Source organism: Rhinopithecus bieti, unplaced genomic scaffold (genome assembly GCF_001698545.2).
Source record: "Rhinopithecus bieti isolate Rb0 unplaced genomic scaffold, ASM169854v2 scaffold_2077, whole genome shotgun sequence".
NCBI classification, from domain to species: domain Eukaryota; kingdom Metazoa; phylum Chordata; class Mammalia; order Primates; family Cercopithecidae; genus Rhinopithecus; species Rhinopithecus bieti.
This window is the reverse complement of record NW_016803882.1, coordinates 3,474,010-3,501,420: the sequence shown is the minus strand read 5'-3', so window position 1 is coordinate 3,501,420 and position 27,411 is coordinate 3,474,010. Positions and strand designations below refer to the sequence as shown.

Here is a 27,411-nt window from a genome sequence, read left to right as displayed (position 1 = left end):
ATACAACATAAAAGAATAAAATTGGGGGCACTATTTCAGCATTTTACTTTTAACACTCATCACAGTGGTGCCACTACGCCAGAGTTGGCTTCCTACTAGTGCTTCATTTTGATTTACCAAATATATTGGTTTCCTTTGGTGGGGAATTTTACATACGGATGTCTTCCAAGTTTCACTTCTCACAATTAACTGCTACAAAATGACTGAAACAGTATTCTTTAAGATATTTGATTTGAGGATATGAGCCACAACTAGCCCAGTTAAATAGTATACATATGCTAAGGCCATTGAAGATGATTAATCATATTCTACATCTGAAAACCATACTCAACTGACTGCATTTAAAAAACACACGTAGAGGGCTGGGCGCCGGTGACTCATGCCTGCAATCCCAGCACTTTGGGAGGCCAAGGCAGATGGATCACTTGAGATCAGGAGTTCAAGGCCAGCCTGACCAACATGGTAAAACTCCATCTCTACTAAGAACACAAAAATTAGCCAGGCATTGTTACACATATCTGTAATCCCAGTTACTAGGGAGGTAGAGGCATGAGAATCACTCGAACTAGGGAGGCGGAGATTGCAGTGGGCAGTCCACTGCACTCCAGCCTGGGTGACAGGGTGAGAGTCCATCTCAAGAAACAAAACAAACAAACAAAAAACACATGTACAAACAGAGGGCCATTCAAGGAATTTATCCGTACCAAATCAAACAAGGGTAGGTGAGTTACTAGCAGGGGGTCACAGTCCCTATTTGGAGGATCAGGCTATTGCCTGACTGTGTATGTGTCCACTTTGATTGATACTATACCTAAACATCAAAATTACTAAATTTATTGGATGGAAGATACACAGGATCTCAGGCTCTCCTAACCCAAAGTAGGACTTCAAGTGTCTGCTGAAAGGATGAGGAAGAATCTGGAAGACACCGACAAAGAAAGAACCCAGGTACAAAATGATTCCAGAGGCCCCATCTATCTTCTCTATGACTTTTTATTACTTGGAATCATGGGGCTCTGTGACATTGTTTGTGTTCTGTATGCCACTGGGCTAGGACTCTTATGCTGCTCTGCTGTCAGATACTAACAAAAATGACACGTAAATCTAACGGGAAACTTGTCAAGTAAGTTGAATTATCTTTACTTTGAAGTTTTCATGTTCTGTATTTCTCTTATCTGGTCATCACTGTTGGAGGACTCTCAAACTGGACCCCGCCTCAGCTGAGATCCTGGTCATTTCCTTGCTGGCTCATTTATATCACCTAATGTCAGAGTCTAGCCAGATTGGTCAGATGGTTCTTGTATTATTGCAAGAAGAGCACATACATTTTCACATTACCTTCTCTGCTTTTTTTTTGTTTGGAGGCAGAGTCTCACTCTGTCACCCAGGCTAGAATGCAGTAGTGTGATGTTATCATAGATTACTGCAGGCTTGGAATCCTAAGCTCAAGTGATCCTCCTGCCTTAGCTTTTCATATATCTGGGACCAGAGGCACAGGCACACACTACCATGCTGGTTTTTTTTTTTTTTTTGATAACAGAGATTCACTATGTTGCTCAGGCTGGTCTCAAACACCTAGCTTCAAGCAATCTTCTTGCTTCAGCCTCCCAAAGTGCTGGGATTATAAGTGTCAGCCACCACGCCTTCTATGCCCTCCAGTCAAAGTTGTTCTTCTCCATTGACTGAACAGGGTCTACAGGATGCTGGTTTGCTCCCTTAACTGTTAAGGTGCCTTGTTGTTACTACATATTCCCAAAGTTACCATTTGGTCAAATCTCCTTTCATCTGCAACAGTTCTGGTATGTATTTCATGTAAGATACATAATGATTATTTCCACTTACAGGTGAGGATATGGAAACTGATAGGGGAACTTAATGTTGTAAGTCTAACAAGCTGTAGAACCAAAACTTAAACCTAGGACTGTTTATCATACCTAGTTTTCCTACAAAGTTTGAAGTAGAGGTAGAAAACGGAGAGAAGGACAGTAGATTAAAAATCTGGGAAAGATTACTCCATTTCATAGCCACTACGGTAAATTTTTTTGTTCTTATGAGCTATATAAATCAAATCACCTCTCCCCATTTGTCTGTGAGAAATTTACAATACTGTAAAACTCTACAAGGGAAAACGAAAGCAGGTTTATTAGGTAAGATAATTTTTCACCCTGATAACTGAAATTAGTTATTTATTGAAATTAGCAATCTCCCTTTTCTATACAGTTCCTTGCCCTGTACTTCCCAGTTGGGGGCTAAAGATAAAAAACTTAAAACAACTATAATATATTTTCAAAGCCTATGAGATGAAGTTAAATAAAGTCCCTTTTATTTATAGTACATCTATATATAGTATATACAGTAGTATGTAGTATATACACATATACATATTTTATATATATATAGTACTTTCAACCATAAATGCCTTTGAATAATAGCAGCTGATACTTATTGAGTACCTACTATGTGCCAGGTATTGTTCTAAGAGCTTTAGGCTTATTAACGTTTTTAAGTTTCATGATAACTCCAGGAGGTATATATTATTATCATTATCCTCAACTTACAGATGAAGAAACAGAAACAGAGAGGTAAAGTAACCTGTCTAGAGTCACACGGCTGGTATACTATCAAGTCAGTATCTGAACCCAGGAAGTCTGACTCCAGAGCCCTGGCTCTTAACTACTAGACAATGTGCTAAAGATTTTATTTATTGATCTATCAATAGGAACCATATTTTCCTCACAAAACCTGGGATACACCACATGACATTATTTCCACACTTATTCCACATGCAAAAGACAGCCTGAGGAATACAGTAGATATGCAAAATTGCTGAATTTTCTGAGCTACTTGGATAATTTAAGGGGAAATAAAACAAGACAATACTTGTAATTGGTGTTTAAAAAAATTCGTTTGAACTATGTAGTTGTTTATCTGTCATATGCCAAATGCCACAAGGGTTAACAGTGCTGTATCTCACTCCTGTGTTCACTGTGATGTGATAACCCCCACGTGAGGATACAGCAACAAAAGCGTCTTAATGGATTAATGTTGTTCTTTCGAGGTGTAAAGGCAATACACCGTGACAATGAACACTGGAGCAAATCACTGCACCGCGGCCAGCAGCTGGAAGGTAAGTGTTCCACAGGCCTAATTGATTCTATCACCACAGCTGCCCCCAATTATAAGAACATCTCACTCTTGGACATAAAGATGTCCAGCAAGCTTCACTGAAGGCAATCAACTCACAGGGTTAAAATGGATCCAGTACAATTTTACCTGATTGATGTGTAGCAAATTTCACGTGACATAAACTTATAAATATGATTTTTTCCATTGTCATAAAATAGGAGTTTTTTCTTATGTGTTATACATACCAGCCATATTCACTTCCAAAATGTTAAACAGAAAATTGAGAAACATCTAGTTACTAAAATTTAATATATATTTACTTATTTTCTTATTGTCAAGTTTTTTTTTTTCTGTTCTGATGTGTTTATTGCTTAGGTAAATTTAGCACATTAACATGACTTTGATATGTTAATATTTGTCTTTATAACCATTTCTTTGTTGAAATACATTTAATTCATGTCACTAGAATTCTCTTTTTTATTTAAAGAAGAAATTTACTTACATGTTCTAAACTAAATAAATTCCCAGGTAAGACGAGTTAGCACTTGATTATAGTTTTAAACAATGATAACTATGCGAAAACTTTTAAGCATTGCATATAAATGAACAAAGTTCCTGATACATGATCTAAGAACATTAGTTCCCTATAATCTATTTTTTTCACATAGCCATTTAAAACTTATTCCTTCTGTGAAAAGAAAATTTTAGCAGAGCTAATTCTGAAATAAATGTGTCCTTTCAGGACTTCTAAAATCTGTTTCTTTGTTATTTACTCAGATCTACTTTCTTAGTAATTATGGCTTTCTGATTTTTTCATTTTTGTCCACAGATGACTTATTAAAGAGAATGATACTAAAACCTTAGTACCTGCCAGGATTGAAAGCCTTCTTTACTCGTTGAGGTCTACAATATCAAAGTTAAATTTCTCTCTGCTCTGTTCACTACAGTTTTAAGTAACCAACGTTGCATCCCTTCTTCTGCAGGGTCCACATTTGACTTTCTGAGGACCTTCAAAGCTTTCATAGCCTCCCTGCACTTTTAAGCAGGTCAACGGACAAATTAACAATTGAATTCCTTTTTTGTTTTTTTTTTCGAGACGGAGTCTTGCTCTGTCGCCCAGGCTGGAGTGCAGTGGCCGGATCTCAGCTCACTGCAAGCTCCGCCTCCCGGGTTCACACCATTCTCCTGCCTCAGCCTCCCGAGTAGCTGGGACTACAGGCGCCCGCCACCTCGCCCGGCTAGTTTTTTTGTATTTTTTTCAGTAGAGAAGGGGCTTCACCTGACCTCATGATCCGCCCGTCTCGGCCTCCCAAAGTGCTGGGATTACAGGCTTGAGCCACCGCGCCCGGCCAACAATTGAATTCTTATCATTTTACTTCTACCCACAAGAAACACCAGGGAAGGCAAATTCCTTATCTTAGGGTTCCCAGTGACATGAATTTGCTGAAGAGGTGGAAAATAACCAAAGTCAAATTAAACAGATCATTAACAGTAAGAAACTTGGTGCTACATTATTCTGTGACTACATTCTGTGGCCAGTATAACTTCAAGGCTGCTACACTTTCCCATACAGTCCTCCAAAGTCAAGCTGTATGATGGAAGTCAGTGCCCTTTGGTGTCATAAAACACACAAAAAGAAATTTTAATAAGAAAGAGTCCAAATGTGTAGTCTCCTCTATTTTACATAAAGCATAAATTCCTTAAAGAATCTTTTGAAAGTGAAAGTGAGCTGCTTCCTATACATTCTGACACAATCCACTGACTCCCAGAATGTAATACAATTTTCTCAGCACAAAGACTCAAAAATGTTACACAAAAGAAGCCAACGTGAAGGTCACTTAGTGTGTCAACATGTAGCTTTCCTTACCCTACTATTAGCTACACTAGAGACCTTACTTGGATTGCACCATCTTGTGTACAACATTTTTCGTGCTGAAATGAGATCATGTATGAAAGTACTTTCTAAAGAGTAGGCTAAATAGTGGTAGTCTAAGAAATGCCTTCTGAGTGAGCCTAGGGTAGGGCACTGATAGTGAAATTTGCATTCTCTGAAGGGAGCTTTAAACAATCTAACCACGAGCTCTCTATATTTTAATTTCCTTTAATAACATGATCAGTTCCACCCATGAATTTAATTAATTCCCTATGAATCCCTGAAGACACTGGCACTCCACTAGAAATATCTTTTGTTTGTTTTTACTTAGAAAGAAGGTTAATTAGATTCTTTGTTAATAGTTTGTAAGTCCATGAATTTAAATTACTGCACTCTACACATAACATCTTGAGCTTCTGCCACAAGCTTGATAGACCCTATCAAAAAGAATCAAGACAGGAAACCTGGGTAAAGCACTTGTTTGGTCTGCAGGACGAAGCAGTCACAAAATTACTCTGAATCTCAATCATCTTGAGCAGAAAATGGAGGGGAAATAGCACCTGCCATACCTATTTCAATACAGTTGTAAAACCTAATTAAAAGAGTAATAAAAGCATTTTGCATATTTTAAAATTAATATTATTAACTCTGATTTAACCACCATCGATAAATATCTTTAAAAAGCCAGAAAATGTTAGGTTATATAAATCTAGATGGCACAAAATTACATAACAAATATCTGAAAAACTACATATACCTTTGGTCATTCTTGAGAGACAAAAAAAACAAAACCGCTGGAAACTATCAAGAAAAGTCATCGAAATGCTCAAAGGAAAGGGTGGCCGATACAAAGGAATACACTAAACATTTTAGAATCACACAGACTGATACCAGGAAGGCCAGGAAGAAAGTAACTGTTCTTTAAATTCATGAAATCTTAGAAAGAGCAAAAGCAGTTTTTGAGAATTTGCAGAATACTGCAATGCTCAGAAAACCCTTGAAGCATGAAATACGTAGTTTCAGAATAAAAAAGGAAGGAAGTTTTGCACAATACAAAATATAACTTGGAAAATGCTTATTCAGGGGGGCTACACAGGAAAATGACTCAAGAAACAACACAAAGGAGAAAACATGAGCATTGAAGTCGGGTTAACCCAGGTTCTGATTCCAATTTTCCCAGCTAAAGTCTCGTGGCTTGGCCAAGTTCATCTGTTACCTAGGTGAACTTCATCCTCATCTGCAAGGTAAGTTTACCTTCCACAGGACGGAATGAGAGACTCAAAGAACTGTATCACATACTTTGAAAAGGATACTGTCATGCACATAATAAGCATCAATAACAGTTCATTTTATTTTAATAGCAAACTTATAGGGAATTAATTAAATTCATGGGTGGAACTGATCATATTATTAAAGGAAATTAAAATATAGAGAGCTCAGACTGGGCTCCATGGCTCACGCTTGTAATCCTAGCCCTTTGGGAGGCTGAGGTAGGCAGATCACTTGAGCACAGGAGTTTGAGACCAGCCTGGGCAACATGATAAAAAATCAACTTTACAAAAAATAAAAAATTAGCCGGGTGTGGTGGCATGTGCCTGTAGTCCCAGCTACTCAGGAGGCTGAGATAGGTGGATCACTGGAGCCCAGGAGGATGAGGCTTCAGTGAACTGAAACCATGCCACTGCACTCCAGTCTGGGTGACAGAGCAAGACCCTGTCTCAAAAATAAGTAAAACAAAACAAAACAAAATAAAATAGAGCTCATGGTTAGATTATTTAAAGCTCTCTTCAGAGAATGCAACTTTCACCCTCAGTGACCTACCCTGGGCTCACTCAGATGGCATTTCTTAGACTACCACTATTCAGCCTACTGTTTACAAAGACTTTCATACACTATTTCCCTTGAGCACAAAAAGTTATAAGATGGTGCAATCCAAGTAAGGTCTGTAGTTTAGCTAATAGTATTGTACCAATGTTAATTTCTTAGTTTTGATCAATATAGCAAAGCCATGTATTATTAAAGGAGCCGAATGAAGAGTATAGGAGAACTCTCTGTCCTACATTTGCAACCCCTCCATAAATCAAAAATTATTTCTCCTAAAACTCAAGATGACTAAATTCAACTTGTATCTTCTGAATAAGTCTCTTTTGAATAATAAGTCTCCCTCTTCCATGTTTCTATAAAACCATTATTATTCCATTTAATATAAGGTATTTTATTTTTACAGGTGTTTGTTTCGCTTAGGAGACAGAGGCTCCTAGAAGTTAGGAGCTTTATTCTTTTAATGCATCTTTTATCCTAATAACTAGCACAGTGCTCAATAATGTTTACTGAATGGAAGAACGAATAAGCAAGGTCAATCTGTGATTCAAATACTCCATATCAAGTGAGCCACTAGTTTAATGCACAGGATTTATATAGAAACATATTGAATTTATCAGGGTTATCACTACCTTTATTACTCTATCGTCTTAGCCCAGGATATGGTCTGTTCCTAGCCAAACACATTAGAATGCTCTATATTCTTCTTCTGGCATCCAACTAGTATATAGATCCCACCTTATTCATGTAGATAACTGGCTTCATTCCCTTAGGTATTTATCAGTATTCATTCATTCAACAAACATTATTGTGCATCGATTATATTGCTCTCACTGTTTTAAGTACTGGACATACAGAATTGAGTAAGAAAACCAAGATCCTTGTTCTCCTGGAGTTTACATTCTGGTTAGGGTGCAAGAGATAGAGACCTTAATAACCAATTAAATTTCTTTCACAAACAATTCATTTGTAAAAATAAATCCTTCCTCTTTACAATCTGAGAGCACAAAAAATTGTTAAAGTAGCTATATTCTTTCCACTTAATCACGCAACATAACTTCCTTTTCTATTTAAATTGAGGCTTTGAGAACTGATCACTAAATCAGTATATAACGAACTAATATTAATCAGTTGAACACTGCTCAATGGGTATTATGTCATTTGGAAAGGGCTTATTCCTAGTAACAACTTATTTTCCTTACTAAAACAATTATTTATTAAAAATTACTAAGATACTATATTCTCAGTACTGCATTATACTATGTTACAAATTTACCACTTTAGGGCTAAACATAAGTAGTTCAGTATATAGATTAAAAGCCTGGGTCAGACAAACCCAATTTCAAGTCTTCGTCTCCCATATGCTAGTTGTTTGACCTTGGGCAAATATTTAAATTCTCTAAGCCTCATTTTACATTTTCTAAAATGTAAATGAAATAGAACCTATCTCATAGGGCTACTAAGATGATTAGATAAGATATTGCAATTAAAGCACATAGCACTCAGTGTGTGTCACATTGCAAGTACTCAACAAATGTTGGTAGTTATTCTTCTTATATTATCACGTAGGTTCTCAGAAAATTTTAGCAGTTTATGAAGCTCTCTAAATTAATAAAAAGTTTTTAAATAACTGCCCACTTAGAGCTGAGACAAGTGGAAAGAAATTCATTCCTGTAGCAGGCAGAATAATGGCTCCCAAAGATTCTAAATCCCGATTCCCAGAACCTGTGAACATGTTACCTTACACAGCAAAAGGGACTTCACAGATGTGATTAAGACCTTGAGATTAAGGATCCTAACACGGGGAAATTACCCTATACAGTCATTCCTCACTAACTGGGGGATTGGTTCCAGGACCCCCTGTGGATACCAAAATCCACAGATGTTCAAGTTGCTTACAGATGACCTCCTTATCAGCAGCTACGAAACTCACGCATTGGGAGGGCTGACTATATTATCCCGGTTCACCCAATCTAATGGTGTGAATCCTTAAAAGGAGATTATCTTCCCTTGTGCAAAGAGGAATAGTCAGAGATGTCATGTTGTTGGCTTGGAAGGGAAGTCCCTCTAAAAGGCGAAAAACGCAAGAAAATGATTTCTCTCCTAGAGCCTCCTGCAGCCCTGCCAACACTTCGATTTTAGGCCAATGACACTCCTCACAGAATTCTAACATTTAAAACTGTAAGATAATAAATTCATGAACTCATGTTGCTTTAAGCCTTAAAGTTTGTGGTAATTTTTTACAGGAGCAACAGAAAACTAATATGGTTCCCAAGGAGAAATCAATTGTGTTGGTTTTCTAATGTTTGCAACTCTGGAACTCATCTCATTAATTAATACACAGGGCCTTAGTACGTAAAAATAGATAAACCAGAGTGAGGTAGAAGAATTAGCTACATGTCACTTCACCTCCATACCCTCCTATTCAAGGTTCAAGAAACAGCCCCACACCAAAGGGGTCGCAGAAGCTGAGGAATGGAGGTGGAAAACCATTAGGAATTCAGGAAATGAAGTTCAATCCCAGAGGCTGACCTCAACAGTTATGACCCAGACAACCCTTCTTTCTCTCCAGCCTCAGTTTCTTGTGTGTAAAATGAAAAGTCAGATCACCTCCCAGTGCTGTTACACTCTAAAGTGAGCCATGTAGATCTAGTCTGGTTTTTTTGTACATTGTGTTTCAGGTATCCACGAGCAGAGAGTCACTGACCTAATTTTTATATTTAAACATAATTTATGAATGCTAGCATCCCAGTGGCAATAGTATACAAAAAAGAGAGAGAGAGAGAGACAGAAGAAAGAACTTCTACGAAATTTTCCAAGGCTTTCAAAAGTTTTGGGTTTCAGAGCCCAAACCCAAATACTGGTAGGAATGTGCTTAAATCTGACAGTTAAGGTAACAAAACAAAATAAATTATTTTCTAGTGACTACTACTTATGTAGCAGTATTTTGTCTTTGCTGATAAAATATCATCATTTAGGAATTTTAATAAACCTAAAATTTAAGCAAAACCCTCACAAAATAGGCAAATAGCCTTTACAGATTAACATTACATTCAATTCTAAGTCAAGGCCTAATGAAATCCCTCACTTGGGAAGTACACACCATAGTTCTATGACATATTTCCTGTTTAAACTCTAGCCCTAAAGAAAGATATTTCTTGCATTACTTTGGTATACCTGAAATATCTTACATATCCCAAGGGAAAATTATAGATCAGGTCCAAAAATTTGCAGCCAATCTATTGAGCAATTATCTATTTGCAATGGGGGAAATCATTCTGAAATAAGTTAAAAGCTATAGAGACATAACACTTAAGAACCTAGGTCAAACCAACCTTATGGTCATGAAGGCCATTCCTGAACAATTGTATTGTCAGCACTGTGGGGGAAAATTCCATCAGCAATGCAGTGGACCTCTGTGATTTAACCATCGGAAAGTACCTCTGAGAATTCAAACCCTTAAGAATTTTATCATGATAGTAACAAAAACAAATGAGAACAGAGGATGTCTGCAGTGGTTCTGCCAGCGTGTGTTAATGTGGTAAGTCAGACATCAGTAGACACATGATATCAGCACATGAACAATTTGAAGCAATAAAGGACTGTTTTTTTGTGATTAAAGAGACAACCTTAGTATTATAACACATGAAGATCTTATTACAAAGATCTGGCCGGGCACAGTGGCTCATGCCTGTAATCCCAGCACTTTGGAAGGCCGAGGTGGGTGGATCACGAGGTCAGGCATTCGAGACCAGCCTGACCAACATAGTGAAATCTTGTCTCTATTAAAAATACAAAAAATTAGCCGGGCGTGGTGGCAGGCCCCTGTAGTCCCAGCTACTCAGGAGGCTGAGGCTGGAGAATCACTTGAACCTGGAGAATCTTTTGAACCTGGGAGGCAGAGGTTGCAGTGAGCTGAGAAGGCGCCACTGCACTCCAGACCAGGCGACAGTGCGAGACTCCATCTCAAAAACAAACAAGCAAACAAAAACCTCCATGAGCTAAAAGGCCCATAAAGCTGCCTTCCTTACTGCAGGTGGTGGCTGGTTTTCTTGCTTCCAGAACCACTTTATATTCCTTTTATGTTAAACTATCTGAAAAAGCTGATGGCACAGATGAAGTTACAAAGACAGCTCCCCATTTTTGTAAGAAGTGCTATAATGATGGTATATACCAGTTACAAAAAAAAAAGAGAGAGAGATGGATAAAGAAGTTAATACTGATTTCTGCTAGAAGAAAATGTCCTGAAGAACCAAGATCTGGGGAAAAAAAAAAAAAAGTCTTAAGTTTAAGGGTACAAAGATTCAACTAAGTTGTTGAGAATAAATGTTGTTAGAGCCATAACGATGCTAGTTTTTATTAGGTTCATTATTATTCTTCTTGTTGTTCCAGTTATAATTTCGTAAGTTTTGAATTCTCTTCACCTAGCCCTACTTTTTCCAGAAGTTACTTTGTGCGTCATTTTGCAAAATGAGTTTTGTTTCATTTTGCTTTGTTTTTCCCAAAAAATGCAAGCATGGAGTTATAGCAGAAATGTCTGTGGCAGGACAGGGACCTGTCAGTGGTGTTGCATACAACTTCCCCAGGCCAGAGGTTCCCAAATTTATAACTGTATATATAAGTCACTTGAGCAAATTTATTAAAATGAATATGAAATATTCGTGGAACCCATTGAAAGACTCTGAATCAGTAGTTCAGAGAAAAGCCTAAGAATATGCTCTTTTACATGGAATCAACCTAGGTATCCATCAATGGCGGACTGCATTAAGGAAATGTAGTATATACACACTATGGAAGACTATGCAGCCATAAAAAGGAACGAAACTGCATCCTGTGTAGCAACATGGATGCAGCTGGAGGCCATTATCCTAAGCGAATTAATTCAGGAACAGAAAACCAAATACTGCATGCTCTCACTTATAAGTAGGAGCTAAACATCAAATACTCATAGACATAGAGATGGCAAAAACAGACACTGGGGATTACTAGAGTGGGGAGAGAAGGAGGGAACAGGAGTTGAAAAACCAACTATTGGGTACTATGCTCACTATCTGGGTGATGGGATCATTCGTACCCTAAACCTCAGCACCATGCAATATTACTCATGTAACAAACCTGCATATGTAACAAACCTGCATATGTACCCATTGAATATAAAATATAAGTCGAAATTATTTTTAAAAAGAGAAAATATAGGGGAAAAAAGAGAATCTGCCTTTTTAAAAAAGCATCACAGGCGATTCTCATACAGGTGGTTGATATGGGCACAAATTTCTCATAAATATCAGTCTGTGCCAGGGGCAGCCCTCTCCAAAAGTCATACGGCATTTACAGAGTTAATGTCCACCCCATAAAGTCTTTCCAGTAAAAATGTGTTTGTTTTTTTTTTAAGAAAAAATGTTTAAGATTTATTGCCCTGGGTAAATTAAAGGGAATTGAGACTTAATTTTGCTCCTGCAAAAATTCAGAATTTTGTAGAAAGAGACAAATGAAAATTATTGTTCAATTGGCATCAGGATAGTTATCTACAAGGCTCAAATTCTTATCACTCACATTCAAAATAATAGCTAGGAGTCAAGAGAGGGTTTAAAATTTTTTAAAACAAAATAAAGGAGAGAAAATGAGGGAAAGAGAATCAAATATTCCAAAAGTTTCTCCTGAGCTAAACACCTCCTTCCATTTTTATATGTCATGTGAGGTGCACTATTCTCTATCTAAGGGCTAAAATTAATTTCATAATATTTAAACAACTGATTTAAAATAATTACATTATTTGAAAATTGCTAAGAGAGTAGATTTTAAATGTCCTCACCACAAAAAAATGGTATGTGAGATGATGACGCATATGCTGAATAGCTTGCTTTAGCCATTCCACAGTGTATGCATATTTCAAAACATCACGTTGTATACCATAAATACATACAATTTTATTTGTCAATTTAAAATTAATTAAAATAATTTTTTTAAAATAAAACACATATTAATCAGGAACACATTTATTTTGGAGAGTTCCTATAAAGGTTGCTTGAAAATACTTTTTCCCTAAACTTTAAAGCTATGTAAGACAAATAACCCATTTTAAATTTGTGCTTTCTATAAGACTAGCATATCTGGGTCCTCAGATTTAAACGACTACATCTAAAAAATGATAGTTACGAATTATAAAAGGTGTTAAGAACTGCCACTCCCAGACCAAGTTTAACCCTTATTAGGACACTCAAGTCTTACTTTCGTGTCACCATTTAACCTTTACAAGAATACTTACTCAAAATTTCCTTACTTTATAATTATTTTCTAGGCAACCATGAGCATTAAATGCCCATGGGGATATTATTATCGCCAGTGTAGATCTCTCCTTTGAGATCCAGACTTTGTTAATGTTGCTTATCTAAAAAAGCATAAATATCCATGCAGTTGAGCAATCCTAAAATACGACTTTTCATTTACTCACACCCTATCTCCAGCCCACTACAAAGCTCAGTTTATTTTACTACCACCCACCCCCGCTTTCCCATCCCCAACCCTTCCAGGAAGGGAACTTTTGTAGTATTAGGCAATAAGCAGAGCCAATGAACTAGTAATTAGTCAACTATAAAGCAACCACAGAAGTAGGAAAGAAGAGAAAGAAGAAGTAGGCCAACCACAAGGCAATTGAACATGAAGTGAGCTAAAACATGCATCCTAGAAAAAGAAGAAGTAGCCAAGAATGAAGCATCATGAAGCATGGCAATGCCTATCATGAATGTCCATGCCAGAGGGGTATGTCCAGCCAGCATGGAACTAAGACAAAGGTCAATTGTGAAGCCTGGGGAAAAATCCGAAGCTGGAGTTAGAAGAAGAGGTGTTCCTAGGGAGCAAGGAATGGGGTTTATAATCTGCTGCTTAGCTTTACTCTATGTTTGGCTTTAGATTTGTCTAGGGTTTACTTCTGTTCCTGAGTCATCTGGAATTCCCTGAAAGCAGAGAACTCCATGCTTTCAAGGTTGAAGCATAACTGATTCTCTCACAATTTGGCATTCTGAACAGGATTCGAGGTTCAGAAATTCTATGTACTAACAGGTGAGTTAGGTGGCAAAGTTGTGGTGTAAACTGTATGAAACAAAGATTACACATCGTGTTAGGCCATTCTTGCATTGCTATAAAGAAATACCTGAGGCTCGGTAATTTATCAAGAAAAGAGGTTTACCTGGCTCACAGTTCCACAGGCTTTACAGGAAGCCTGATGCTGGCATCTGCTAGGTTTCTGGTGAGGCCTCAGGGAGCTTTCAATCATGACAGAAGGCAAAGGAGTAGTGAGGACATCACATGGTGAAAGCAAGAGCGAGCAAGCAGGAGAGAGAGAGAGAGAGACCACACACTTTAAAATGACCAGATCTTAGTCATTATCACGAGGACAGCACCAAGGGATGGTGCTAAACCATTCATGAGAAATCCACTCCCATGATCCAGTCATCTCCTACCAGACCCCATCCCCAATGCTGGAGATTACAATTCAACATGAGATTTGGGTGGAGACAAATATACAAACTACGCCACACAGTGATCTGATCAACCACTGAATGTGAGATTTCTTAGAATTATACATTTGGGTAAGTTTATTAAAGGCCTTTCGAAGACCTGATGAAATGAGAGAGGGAATGAGGCCTGGAGAATGTAAAATTAGAGACATAATTATGGAATGTCTCATCCACTTGGAATCTGAATAATTGCATCTACCCAACAGAGGAAAATGCTTCTGTTGCTGGATTAGTAATTTATAAAATCTTCTATCCTGTTTAAATCTGAGAGGTTATGGCATTATGGTCTTTATAACTATCAGTGATTTTCAGCTACTGTATAACAAAGATAGCTGAAATAAGATGTAACTGAAAGTTAGGATAGTACATTGCAGTTAAGATGACACTATGCTGGGATTAGAACTGTGACAGGGGATTATTATTCTTGGAGGAATAAAGCTTTGGCTTAATACATCAAATGTGTACAGTAACAATAGTAGAAGAAATTTTAAATGATATCTTAGAAAATTAATCCTGTACCTTGCTTATGATGTATGGATGACATCCTGTGCAATTTATTCCTATGAAGGCTCTAAGATCATTCACATTGCTTATAAAATTGTGCTGAGTTTTTCTGAGGGAATTAGCAGAAAGAAGCTAAGTATGTAAATTTAAAAAATTAAGACGTTGAGGAAAACAGATTTTGGAAAGACTTCAGGAGTGTGCCACTTATGTCGTAAGCATTTCTAAAATGTGTTGCAATTGTTTCTTTGAAAACAGGAAATGAGAATAATAAAAGTGGGTGAGAAAAAAACACTTGCGGTAAAAAGTCAGAAGACAGGAAAATTTTTAAATGTTGGCAACTTAGAAATATAGAGAAGACAGGACATAAAAGTGAACATAAAAGGACAAAAAGCTAGTAATAAACTGTGTATAAAAATTACGTGGGGTTTGGAGTCTGTCTAGGGATTGAGTTCCAGTTCAGACTCTGACAATTTCTATGGCCATGTGCGTATATTTGTAATTTAAAATGAGCATATATGGTCACTGCCTGTACGTAATTATTTACTAAGTTGTCTTACCATGGAAATTTTCCTACTTATTTCTTTTGAGTAACTTTCAAAATTCTCCTTCTGTTGTACCTTAATTGCAAGTCACTCAATTTACTCCTATTGGTAGTAACAAGAAAAAGATGAAACCAGAGTTTTGAAATAGACAAGAAGCAAAAGTAATGGCAAGAAGAATGGAGGTGTTTGCAAATAAAGCTTGAAGAAAGATGTGAGTACAAGGAAACCTAGGCCTTGAAACAAACAAACAAACAAACAAACAAACTAGTTTCTGCTGGCTGATACAAAGGCAAAAGAATCTAAAATTCGTACATGAAGCCTGAGCTGGGGAGGTGGGAAGAGACAGGACTCAAGCAGGAAGAAGACACAAGTCAAAATCCTGAAGCTAAAACCTGAATGTCAACACTTCCTCACAGGTGCTGTAAAACCACGATGACATTGACTATTTGACTATAGTCCCAGACCTTTGGTAAGAAAGTGCTGTTGAAAATCTCCTTGTATGCACATTATTTATAAAAGAGCAAGTGAATTTACAAGCATCCCAAGCTGCAAAGGAACTAAGATCCTAAAACATTTCTAGTGAGAAAGGAATGCTAAGCAGAAATTAATAATAGGGCCTGGCATACATTATTACTAGTTTCGAATGTAGATGTCATGTCATTGCAGTATCTTTAATTTGGAGCACTGTCTTTATTGTTTTATGTTATTGGCTATAAAAATATTTATGAAGACTATAATAGTTCACTCCTGACTTCGATCCTCTTAACCCACCTTTCCTACCGTAGGCTTTTCTAGGACCTAACCAGGCACAGTTCATGCAGACATCTATATACATGTTGCCCATATATTCACATATAAACTATACTCTTCTTTCATACACAATATGGAATAAGGAAGGCACTTTTTAGAAATTTGGTTCAGATTAACTTTCTGGGCATGGCAAACTCAATGCAAATTCATATCATTCATGTACACTCCTGTTACCAATATCTTATAGTCATAATTCACATTAACATAATTATCTTAGTATTACCTAAAATATCCACAATCATCAATAATTTGTATCAATACAAAATAAAGCGTGTGACACTTTATCATAAACGAAGGGTTCTTTCAAAACAAGGGTTGATAACAAGGACTTTCTGAAACTGGGAAATTAGGACTTTCTGAAACAGGGAAATTAGAACTTTCTGAAACTGGGAAATACATTGAATGTATATATTTACATACATTTGAAAATATTCTGATTGAGATTTATTCATCTGAATAATTACCTTAATGATAGAGTGAAGCAAACCACTTATTTAGAAATATCATTTAAATTTTTTCCGACGAACTGGATGAAGTTCAAGGAGTGGACAACACCAAAAAAAAATTAAAAGCAGCCCTTTCTTTTTTGGACTTTTTATATATAAGTAAGAGTTTTATTTAAAAGTACTTCCTACATCTTTAGCATACAAGCTCTTCATGGATAAGAATCATGTCTGTTCTATTCTCTGTTTATTTCCAGTACCTAGTGCAATGTACGGAATGTATCAGGTACTTAATAATTATGTGTTGAATAAATGAAGTACAAGCTTCCTATAAGACCTAAAATAAAAGTTATTTTTTTTTAAAGAAACAGCAGAACATGCACGTTATATAGAAAATATAAAGATAAATATCAGAGGCCAGGAGAGTGGCTCACGCCTGTTATCCCAGCACTTTGGGAGGCCAAGGTAGGTGGATCACTTGAGGTCAGGAGTTCGAGACCAGCCTGGCCAACATGGTACTTTTCCCATCATTTTCAGCTCCAGTTTTCTTTCCTAAAAACAAACCCTCTCAACAATTCTAGGTAATTCTTTTTCTGATAGTTATCTTTTTTTTTTTTTTTTTTTTTTTTTTTTTTTTTTTTTTTTTGAGATGGAGTCTCGCTCTGTTGCCCAGGCTGGAATGTAGTGGCGCAATCTCAGCTCACTGCAACCTCTGCCTCCTGGGTTGAACCAATTCTCCTGCCTCAGCCTCCTGAGTAGCTGGGATTTCAGGCACACACCACCATGCCTGGCTAACTTTTGTATTTTTAGTACATGTCTGTAATCTCAGCTACTTGGGAGGCTGAGGCAGGAGAATCGCTTGAATTTGGGAGGCAGAGGTTGCAGTGAGTCAAGATCGTACCATTGCATTCCAGCCTGAGTGGCAGAGCGAGAGACTGTCTCAAAAAAACAAAAAACAAAACGACAAAAAATGATCTTGGCTAATCTCGGCCTTTCAATGTAACTTACTACTTCCACAGGGTAGACTGAAAAACTTTTTTTTCCCATTTCAAAGATTTTCATCTTCACATGGCTGTTGGATGAATTACTTTTGTACTTATTTATCATCTTTGTGTGTTTTTTATTTCTCCGTACTAACAAGATACTGCCTGTAAGTAAAAATTTGTTTTGCCACATTTGCTAAAACTATACAATCACAGCAAGTCTCTCAAACCTAGCTACTATTTTCAAAGATCTCTTTTGACTTACTCAGGCATGCAAACTTTCATAGTGGGCAGGATTCTCTGCAGGCATGATCCTAAAACTTTGGGGAACATCAGAATCCCACAAACAGCTTATTAAAACACAGGTTGCCAGGCCCTATCCCGGACAGCTTCATTCCAGGAGCTCTGGGGCGAGGCCAGAGGATTTACACTACCAACGAGTTTACAGGTGATGTTGATGTTGATTTCACCCAGCAGAAGAAACTCTTACTAAATGTCTCCTGGTGTTCTATCATTTGAAGTACTTGGATATATTCCCAAAGCGTATCTCTATCATCCATCCTTTGGTAATACTTGAGTTTTTAAAAATAAGCCTGATAATTTTAATTTATCTAAATTTAACTTAAAGAACTGGTGGATAAACCAAAGCAAACTCCAAAGCCCACAGTGTAAAAGCATAAAAAGCTCAAAGAGATTCAATGAGTTAGTATTCTCTTGAAGACAAAAGTGATAACAGCTCATTTGGAGGAAACTTCACTATTGAAACAAGCATTTGGGGATTTATGATGTATTTTAGACATGTAGGAGCAACTGTCAGGAGAAAATGGGCTCTATTGCAAACAAGTGATTCCCAAGCAGCAAATGACCAATCCCCTCCCATTCATATCCTAAAACATATTATTTTCTGCTTTAATAATACTTAGGCCTTAAGAATAACGGAAACACCTGGAGTTGATTTTAACACCACTTTCTAACCCAGGGAATGGTCCAAATCCCATCAGGCTAAATCTCACCCTTGACCTGCCAAATATGATTACTGGAGTCCAGTCACTTCCCTGCATTCTGCAGCTGTTCTTCCCCCTTCTCCCTTCATAATTATCACATCTACTTCTCTGCCCAGAACTCTAACAGCAGTAAGAGCACACACTGCCAATTCAAGTGGAAAAACAATTTCTTCAACTGACACTCCAAAGCAAGACGCCTGTGTTGACCTCTTCTGCCAACTATTTGTCTAGGCAATGCACACACCTTCAGACATTTCAAAGGCACTTTCATTGGTGATGGCCTGAAGCAGGTACTGCTAGGGTGAAACAGCAACTTAAGAGTGCCAGGGCAATAAAACACAACAGTTTATATAAAAAAGAAGTGAGGGGCACCCGAAGTTTTTACGTCCCAGACAAGGCAGAAAGTGCAGTTCCAAACCCATCTGCATAGATCCAGTGGCACCAGGTAATGGACCACCAGGCTGCGACCCTCTCCCTGCCCTGGCTATGGGACTTTGGTCAAGTCATGTAACCGCACATCATTTTTCTCTTGAAGGTTACACATCAGACTAGGCCAGAGAAATTTTTTTTTAATCTAATTTTTGATGCACTGGCAAAACCTGGTTTCTTCTCTTGCAAACTTGGTAGCAAACACAGCAACTGCATTCAGTGAGATTTACACCTTGTCAAATTTTTCTTAGCCATATTTTGCCCCATTTCATTGAGATTTTTAGGATTAACCCATTGACATTTTGGTTTATAAAGTCCATCCCTTCCCCATTTGAGGCATTTCTTAGAGATCTTCTTTCTCAAAATTGACCAGATATAAACTTGCTTAGATTCTGAAGGCTAACAAAACCAGAGTTAATTCATCCACAGAATGCTACTGGCCGGGCGGAGTGGCTCATGCCTGTAATTCCAGCACTTTGGGAGGCCGAGGTGGGCAGATCACTTGAGGCCAGGAGTTCAAGACCAGGCTGGCCAACATGGAGAAACCCTGTCTCTACAAAAAATACAAAAATTAGCCGGGTGTAGTGGTGCATGCTTATAATCTCAGCTACTCAGGAGGCTGAGGCAACAGAATCGCTTGCGGAGGCTGCAGTGAGCTGAGATCGCGCCACTGCATTCCTGCCTGGGCAACAGAGCAAGATGATGTCTCAAACAAAACAAAACAAAATGCTACTTTCTGAAAATCCCTAACTTAAGTACTCTTCAGATCAACAAATCGTTTCTGAAGTATTAATATTTCCCTAACATTTTTAGTTCCTTAATGACTAATGATTCCTCTTCCACTCCTGGAAGGTAAGTTTCTCACAATAACCTTCTGGCTGGAAACAATTAAAAGTGCTGAATGAAATATAATAAACATCACCTTAAAAGAATTTGACAACAAAGATCATTTTTTGGACAAATTCTAAGGCAAATCTCAAACATTAGAGATAGATGCAAAATAGCTGGACAAAGCAACTACTTTTTGAAGACGGCATTTGCTCATGCTGGAGAAAGGGGTAGAGGCTCCAGGATCTGCCTAAAGTGGGGAGTCTTAGAGTAGACCCTCTTCACATTAAGCTGGGACCCCAAAAGGAGTAAAGAACCCCAAAAAAGCTACACCAAATCTAAACATACCCATTTAACCCCAGAGAACTAAAGACACGCTTTTTTTTTGAGATGTTCTGTCGCCCAGGCTGGAGTGAAGTGGTACGATCTTGGCTCACTGCAACCTCAGCTTCCCGGGTTCAAGCAATTCGCTTGCCTCAGGCTCCCAAGTAGCTGGGATTACAGGCACCCACCACCAGGCCCCACTGATTTTTGTATTTTTAGTAGAGATGGGGTTTCGCCATGTTGGTCAGGCTGGTCATGAACTCCTGACCTCAGGTGATCCACCCGCCTCTTTGGCCTCCCAAAGTGATGGGATTACAGGCATGAGCCACTATGCCTGGCCAGACACATTGTCTTGATCCTGAGTTCAGCCAGAGGGAAAAGCTGAGTCTACAGACAGGTTTCTACATGCCTAGGCGTGCACAGGCTGATAGGCCACAGAACCTCAAGCCATGAACTCGGTAAATTTCCAAGTACCCAGCAGTAACATTTACCTTCTCGGCAGGAACATGCTTCTATCCCATGCCATGAGGAATGACACAGATAATTTTTACAGAGCAATGGCCCACACAGGGTCAGAGACCAACCATGAAGCACAGAAGGAACCAAGACATAGAGAGTGAGAACCAACACAAACTGAAATTACCACACACAAATTATGAAACAGCAAGGCTTGCTCTGCTAAAAGAAACAAATAACAACCTGAAAAATATCTACAGGGACCATGAAAATATAAAATACAACACAGAAGATTTGAAAAGGCACCAAATAAAACTGCTAGGAATGGGGGGAGAAACAGTCCTTGAAACAAAAAATTTCATGGGTGGTCTTGGCAGCAGACTGCACATAGCCAAAGAGGCAATGAGTGAAGTGGAAGATAAGTCAAAAGAAACACAGCGGGAGAGTGAAACAAAATGATGGGAAATGTGACGGAGGTAAAAAGAACCGGTGATCAGAGAAAGAAGGTCCAACATACTCTTAGTTAAAGTTCTAGACCGGGCATAATGGTTCACACCTATAATCCCAACACTGGGAGGCCAAAGTAGAAGGATCGCTTGAGGTCAGGAGTTTGAGAGCAGCCTAGAAAACAGCAAGACTCTATCTTTAAATTATAGAAAAAAAAAATTCCAAAAAGCGGGAAGATAATGGGATACAGGAAATTTTTGAAGAGATATGGATGAGAATTTTCCTGAAAGCCAATTTGTATGTTTGACAAGCCCAATGATCCTGCATGGAATAAAGAAAAAGGAATGCATGAGAGTGAAACTGAAGGGGGAATGGGAATGGTGGGCAGGGTTAAATGCCATAACTTCAAAAAAATTTGCTGGAGAACAATTTTTTTTTTTAAGACTGGGTCTTTCTTTGTCACCTTGGCTACAGTGCAGTGACATGATCATTGCTCACTGTACCCTCAAACTCCTGGGCTCAAGCAGTCCTCCCACCTCAGCCTCCCAAGTAGCTGAGACTACAGGTGTCTACCACCATACCCTGCTAATTTTTTTTTTTTTTTTTTTTGGGGGGGGGGAGGGGAAGACAGTGTTTTCCTATGTTGCCCAGGCTGGTCTCAAACTCCTGAGCTCAAGCAATCCTCCTGCCTCGGCCTCCCAAAGTGCTGGGATTATAAGCATGAGTCACCACACCCAGCCATAGGACAAAATCTTCAAAGCCTCCAGGGAAGAAAGGCTAATCACCTTCAAAGGAATTAAGTTAGACTGACATTCCTAACTTCTTAACAGCTCCTGATTGATTAAAGTACCCTGATGAGACTAGCTGCATCTTGGTTTTAGACCAAACTGTATGCTTCATCTAATACCATAATTGCATGCTGACTAAGCCCTTTCTCTGAACTCTTTCTCAAGGTAATGGGAATAAAGAGGATGTAAATTTCTGAAAATAATTCTGAAACAGTCGGCAGCTTTTAACTTTATTACCCTATAATGTGGTGAAGCCACTGTACTAGAAATAATGGTGCTTGGCTTATAAGTTTTGTCTGTGTTAAAATCTTCCCACTAATCAATTAAAACACCTTCCTGGAGTTGAGCCACAGGGAAAGAGAAAAAAAAGTGAAAAAGTGGGATTGATTCTTTCCTGGAAATAAATGAACCTTCAGGTGATAGACTTAAACATATTTTTAGGCCATTCATGAAGCACCCAATGCTTGCTCAATATTTCTTCTTTTAGATTACGTTTTTGAGAAACAAAGCTTTTCTTTCATCTATTTCCCCTAAGATCTTTGATTTATACTTTATATCCTATCAGCCAATGCTTAATTATTATTGTAATAATGACAGACAGCATTCTCTGTTTCTCTGTGTGGGACTCAGTGACTCTGATTTTAAAAGGCCATCAAAATGATTTATCATACACATTCACAAGGACGATCACAGCAGCTTAATCCACTTCACTTAAAAAGCAGTCTGCTGCTTGTCTAAGACAACACTCGTTTTATCGAGAGGAGAAGAGATACATTTGGGGATCTTAGTAACAGAGAGTTTAAGAGGTATCCTTTCAATGAATAGCTTGATGACAATTCACAGTTACTACAAATAAAAAATATGATATGGTGTCATAAATCAACTTAATATTATGATCCTTCTGTTAAGATGATCAACAGGATTGAAAAAGTACTTGATGAGTTTAGAGAAAGAGATACCTCTAGAAATGAAACAGAGCCTATATCCAAAATGGAAGTATCAGCTATAGAAGGCTAAGTATGGAGAAGAATCGAAACTGAATGTGAAGAACATAAACCACTGAGAAAAAAAAGATTCTCAAAGGCTCTGTTTAGCCTGTATTTTTCACTGCTTCATATCTTTCTGCTGCTCAGCAGAGGTTAAATCCCATAACTTCAACTGTATCACATACTCATGAGAAACGACTAAGTGAAAGGTATCTGAGAGATCACCATTCATAACCAGTATGCAGTTTCTATTGAGAATTTCATAAAAGGCTTCTGCACTAGTAATTCACAAATATACTTACCATGTTCTATGTTTTCACTAAACAGTTCACATACCTAAACAAATCTTCTAGATGTTCACTAAGATAAATTAACACTACAATTTCAAACCCATCAAAAGTTATTCTATAGAAGATAAACTGTTTCCTACATAAAACCAATATGCTATTTGCCTAGACCTTATGTGACTATTATTCTTCAAACACCTTAGGTTTTCTAAAAACATATTCACTATGAAAGACTCTTAAGTGAGGGATGTCCAATCTTTTGGCTTCCCTGGACAACACTGGAAGAAGAAGAATTGTCTTGGGCCACATATAATATACACTAACACTAATGACAGTTGATGAACTGGAAGAAAAATCACAAAAAAGCTCATAATGTTTTAAGAAAGTTTACAAATTTATGTTGGGCCACATTCAAAGCTGTCCTAGGATGCATGAGGCCCATGGGCCATGGGTTAAACAAGCTTGGTCTAAGTGAAAACGTACCAGGAAGACATCACACCAAATCAGAGACCAGTGATCTAATAAAATGCTGATTTGAATCATAGTTTTCTTCTACCCCTAAAATTGTTATACCTTGTGTACATCAACCTTGTTAATTATCAGACAAGGAAATAAATCCAAGATGCTTTAAATGATTGCCCAAATCATATACATTTAGTCCTCCTCTGTCTTCTTGACTGCTGCCCAGAGCAGTGCCTTTCCATGCCAGTACATGATGTTATTTCACCAAGGTTCCTGATTCCCTCTCCTCCTAAGAGACAACCCCTCATGATATACTTTTACAGGCTCACACACTTACCCACATACTCATACACAAGTACATACATGCACGCACACTCACACACTGAAACCAGGCTGTCATCCTTCGGCCCTCTCAGTCTGGCCCAGGCACGCTTCCTGGTTACAACCCAGAAGAGACTTTCAATCCATCACTGGCGAGCCAGGCACAGTGGCTCATGCCTATAATCCCAGTACTTTGGGAGGCCAATGTGGAAGGATTGCTGGAGCCCAGGAGTTCTAGACAAGCTTGGGCAGCATAGCAAGTCCCCATCTCTACAAAATGAAAAAAAATTAACTGAGCATGGTGGTATATGCCTGTAGTCCCAGCTACTTAGGAGGTTAAGGTGGGAGGATCACTAGAGCCCAGGAGTCCCAGGGTACAGTGAGCTATGATCGCACTATTGCACTTCAGCCTGCGCGACCAAATGAGACCTGTCTCAAAATAAAATAAAATAAAATCCATGACTGGCTGGGAATCAGCAGTTGTCTGTACCCCCAGCTTTTTGGATGGGCTCCCAGTGAACTCTTTAGTCCCTTTCTAGCCACTCTTTAATTCTCTTGTTAATGGGGCCAGCTGGATATGACTCCGTAGACGTTAGGAGTCTCTACCACCGTCAAAGGATCTGTGTCTTCCTGAGGGCAAAGCTCCTCCCTGCTACAATTTACAGAGTGGCATTCTTCCCATAAATGGTTCCCAGAAATCTTTAGGACAGCCATGTGAGGCCCGGATCAGAACCACGATACTTTGGGTCTTCCTTTCTTTTAGGATGCCAAATCCTACAAATAAAGGACTAAATAATCTTATAAATGTGGGGAAAATAACTGCAGGTCTCATTCCCCCAAGCTCCTCCACCCCCCGCCCCCCAAAAAACCCTAAATAAATAAATATAAATAAATCCCCTAATGCAAACTGAACTGCTGCCCTGGAAATTTAATAATGGACTAGGAGGCCTTTGACCCCTGGGTCTCTGGGTCAAAGATAATTCAGGTTGTTAGTGATAAACTGTCACTGCAATCAGTGACTGGTCAGTGGCTCACAGATGCAAGTGAGTGACTCAATGGTCTCAGAGCAGCTGTCAAGGGATAAGCACTGAGGACCCTTTTTTGCATGCACACCATTTACAGAGAGCCCACAAAGATCTCTTGCTTGTTTTCAGGGTCTCCTGCATAAAGGCATTGGTGCTAAAAAAAAGTTTAAGAGCACTGAGGCAGCTCATGACTATACTATACTAATTCACATTCACACACACACACCCATTACCCTCCTCTTCCATGTTATGACATTAGGACTACTTACTTTATGGTCATCTTGTCAGTCAAAATTATTGAAGCTACTTGGGTACAAGATACTGCAACAAGGAACAAAAAGATATAAAGATTCAGTTGATTTACAGCCTTCAAATTCCTATGAATCATAGGTACTCTAAGCTGTTCCTCAATGGCATAGAAATACATCTCTCTTATCTGAAAGCATAATAACACCCAAAGTACTATACAAGTGAAGCTGAATTCATATACAGTGCCATCTTGAGACTGAAAGTATAGTATGAGAATAATTAAAATCCTTACCCTGAAATCTGGAGATCCAGGTTCTAGTGCTAGGATTGATGCCCTTGATGTTTGTACCTTGTGGTTTTCCTCATTTAAAAAGATGAGATTCGACCAGATGACCTCTAGGACAACCTTTTCAGTTCTAACACTCTATGATTTTTCTCAGGACTACTGTAGTTATATTTAAGACTTTACTTTTTAGGCACTACTAATATTGTTTAAGATTACTTTCATTACCTACCAGGAACAGTGGTTGTTTGTTTATATAACAAACTCTAAACATAGCAAACATTAGGTTCCAGGCAATGGCCAAAGTAATTTACAAAGATTAACTTCTTAAACTGCAGCATCTTAATCCATTTATTAGTTGCTTCTATGTACTCAAAAGAAAATGTAACAAAATATTTTAATGGTAGCAAGAATTGTGGACTGAGCAAACCTCTAACTCTGATTCATTAGTCTGAATAATTAAGCACTGATTATGACTTACTGAGAACTTCAAAATAAACAGTGCAAATTTCAACCAGAAAAATAACAATTTAGGAACAAATCCATGGATCACTGATACTGGTGAACTACACTCTTACTTTCTTATTAACTGATAGTAGCATAATAACTAAACTGCTACCCATCAACTCCTACAATTCAATGTTTTAAGCAAACTAGCCATACTTCCTCATTCAGTCAGTTACTGAATAAATTCTTAAGAACAAAGACTATGTTCTCAACACCGTGATGGCCCCTGATGATACGACAACATAAAAGACAGATACGACTTTGTGGCTTTTACATTCTAGAGATGTGAAATGCTAACCTCTGTATTTATGATCACTCAACCAAAAATTCTTCCGGCTGAGGACAATGTTTTTGTTTTTTTTTTTAATTAAACTACATGAGTGCCAAAATAAAACGCTCAAAATAGAATTGAACTTGCTCTGACTTGGGTCTTGCAAACAAAACAAAAAAAAAGCAAAACAAAAAAAGGATTCGGATAAATAAAATATTTAAAGTATATTTTCTGTATTATAGAAAATAAGGTGATAAAATGTAGAAAGTTACCTATTCATTTATGAACATTTAATGATGTACTTACAACTTAACAGCTATGCATTTATATTAAGTCTCGGAAATACTATTTCATTTATATCTTATTTTATTTTATTTTGAGACAGGGTCTCACTCTGTCACCCAGGCTGGAGTGCGGTGTCACGATTCCAGCTCACTGTAACCTCCGAGGGCTCAAGTGATCCTCCCTCCTCAGCCTCCCAAGTAGCTGGGACTACAGGTGCATCCCACCATGCCTGGCTAATTTTTTTTTCTTTTGTATTTTTTGTAGAGACAGGTTTTTGCCATGTCGCCCAGGCTGGTCTTGAACTCCTGAGCTCAAGTGATTGTCCCACCTCAGCCCCCCAAAGGGCTGGGATTACAAGTATGAGGCACCATGCATGGTCTTGAAATACTATTTCAGGCAGCTAGTAATCACAAAAGTAATCCTTTAAAAGGAAAACCTGTCTGACCATTTAAAAAGGTAGCTCTAGTCAATTTAAAGTATAATAATGTATTGATACTTTCTGAAGCTAATTAAAAGAAAACCTGTACCCATAAAAGTATATAAGAACATTTTCAGGCAATCTGAAAATTTAGTACTTAGAACCACGCATATGTATACCACATGCAATCATTTCTCATTTCTTATTTTTCAGAGTGACCAGGAAAAGAATGACTTCTTCCATGAAACTATCAGTCATTACTCAAAGAAGTAGCTTTTAGTTACAAATGTACCATAAAATACGACAATTATTAGAATGTCCATCATTGGCTTAATTTGTCAAGGGAGTTTTCAACAAAGAATTACTGTATTCATAATCAAAAACTAGATTCGTATAAGATCTCAGTAGTGATTTTTTTTTTT

The 27,411-nt window shown here is 38.0% G+C and overlaps 1 protein-coding gene and 1 long non-coding RNA gene across 6 annotated transcripts in view; one reads left to right on the top strand and one right to left on the bottom strand.

Annotated features, from left to right (window-relative positions):
• Positions 1 to 27,411, bottom strand: part of NRG1 (neuregulin 1) — a 222,628-nt gene that overhangs the window by 184,184 nt on the left and 11,033 nt on the right. The gene's annotated exons all lie outside the window — the stretch shown is intronic.
• LOC108518745 (uncharacterized) lies at positions 1,034 to 4,238 on the top strand. Its single transcript, XR_001882466.1, has 3 exons — positions 1,034 to 1,123; positions 3,059 to 3,127; positions 3,956 to 4,238. It is a non-coding gene; the product is annotated as an uncharacterized LOC108518745 (long non-coding RNA).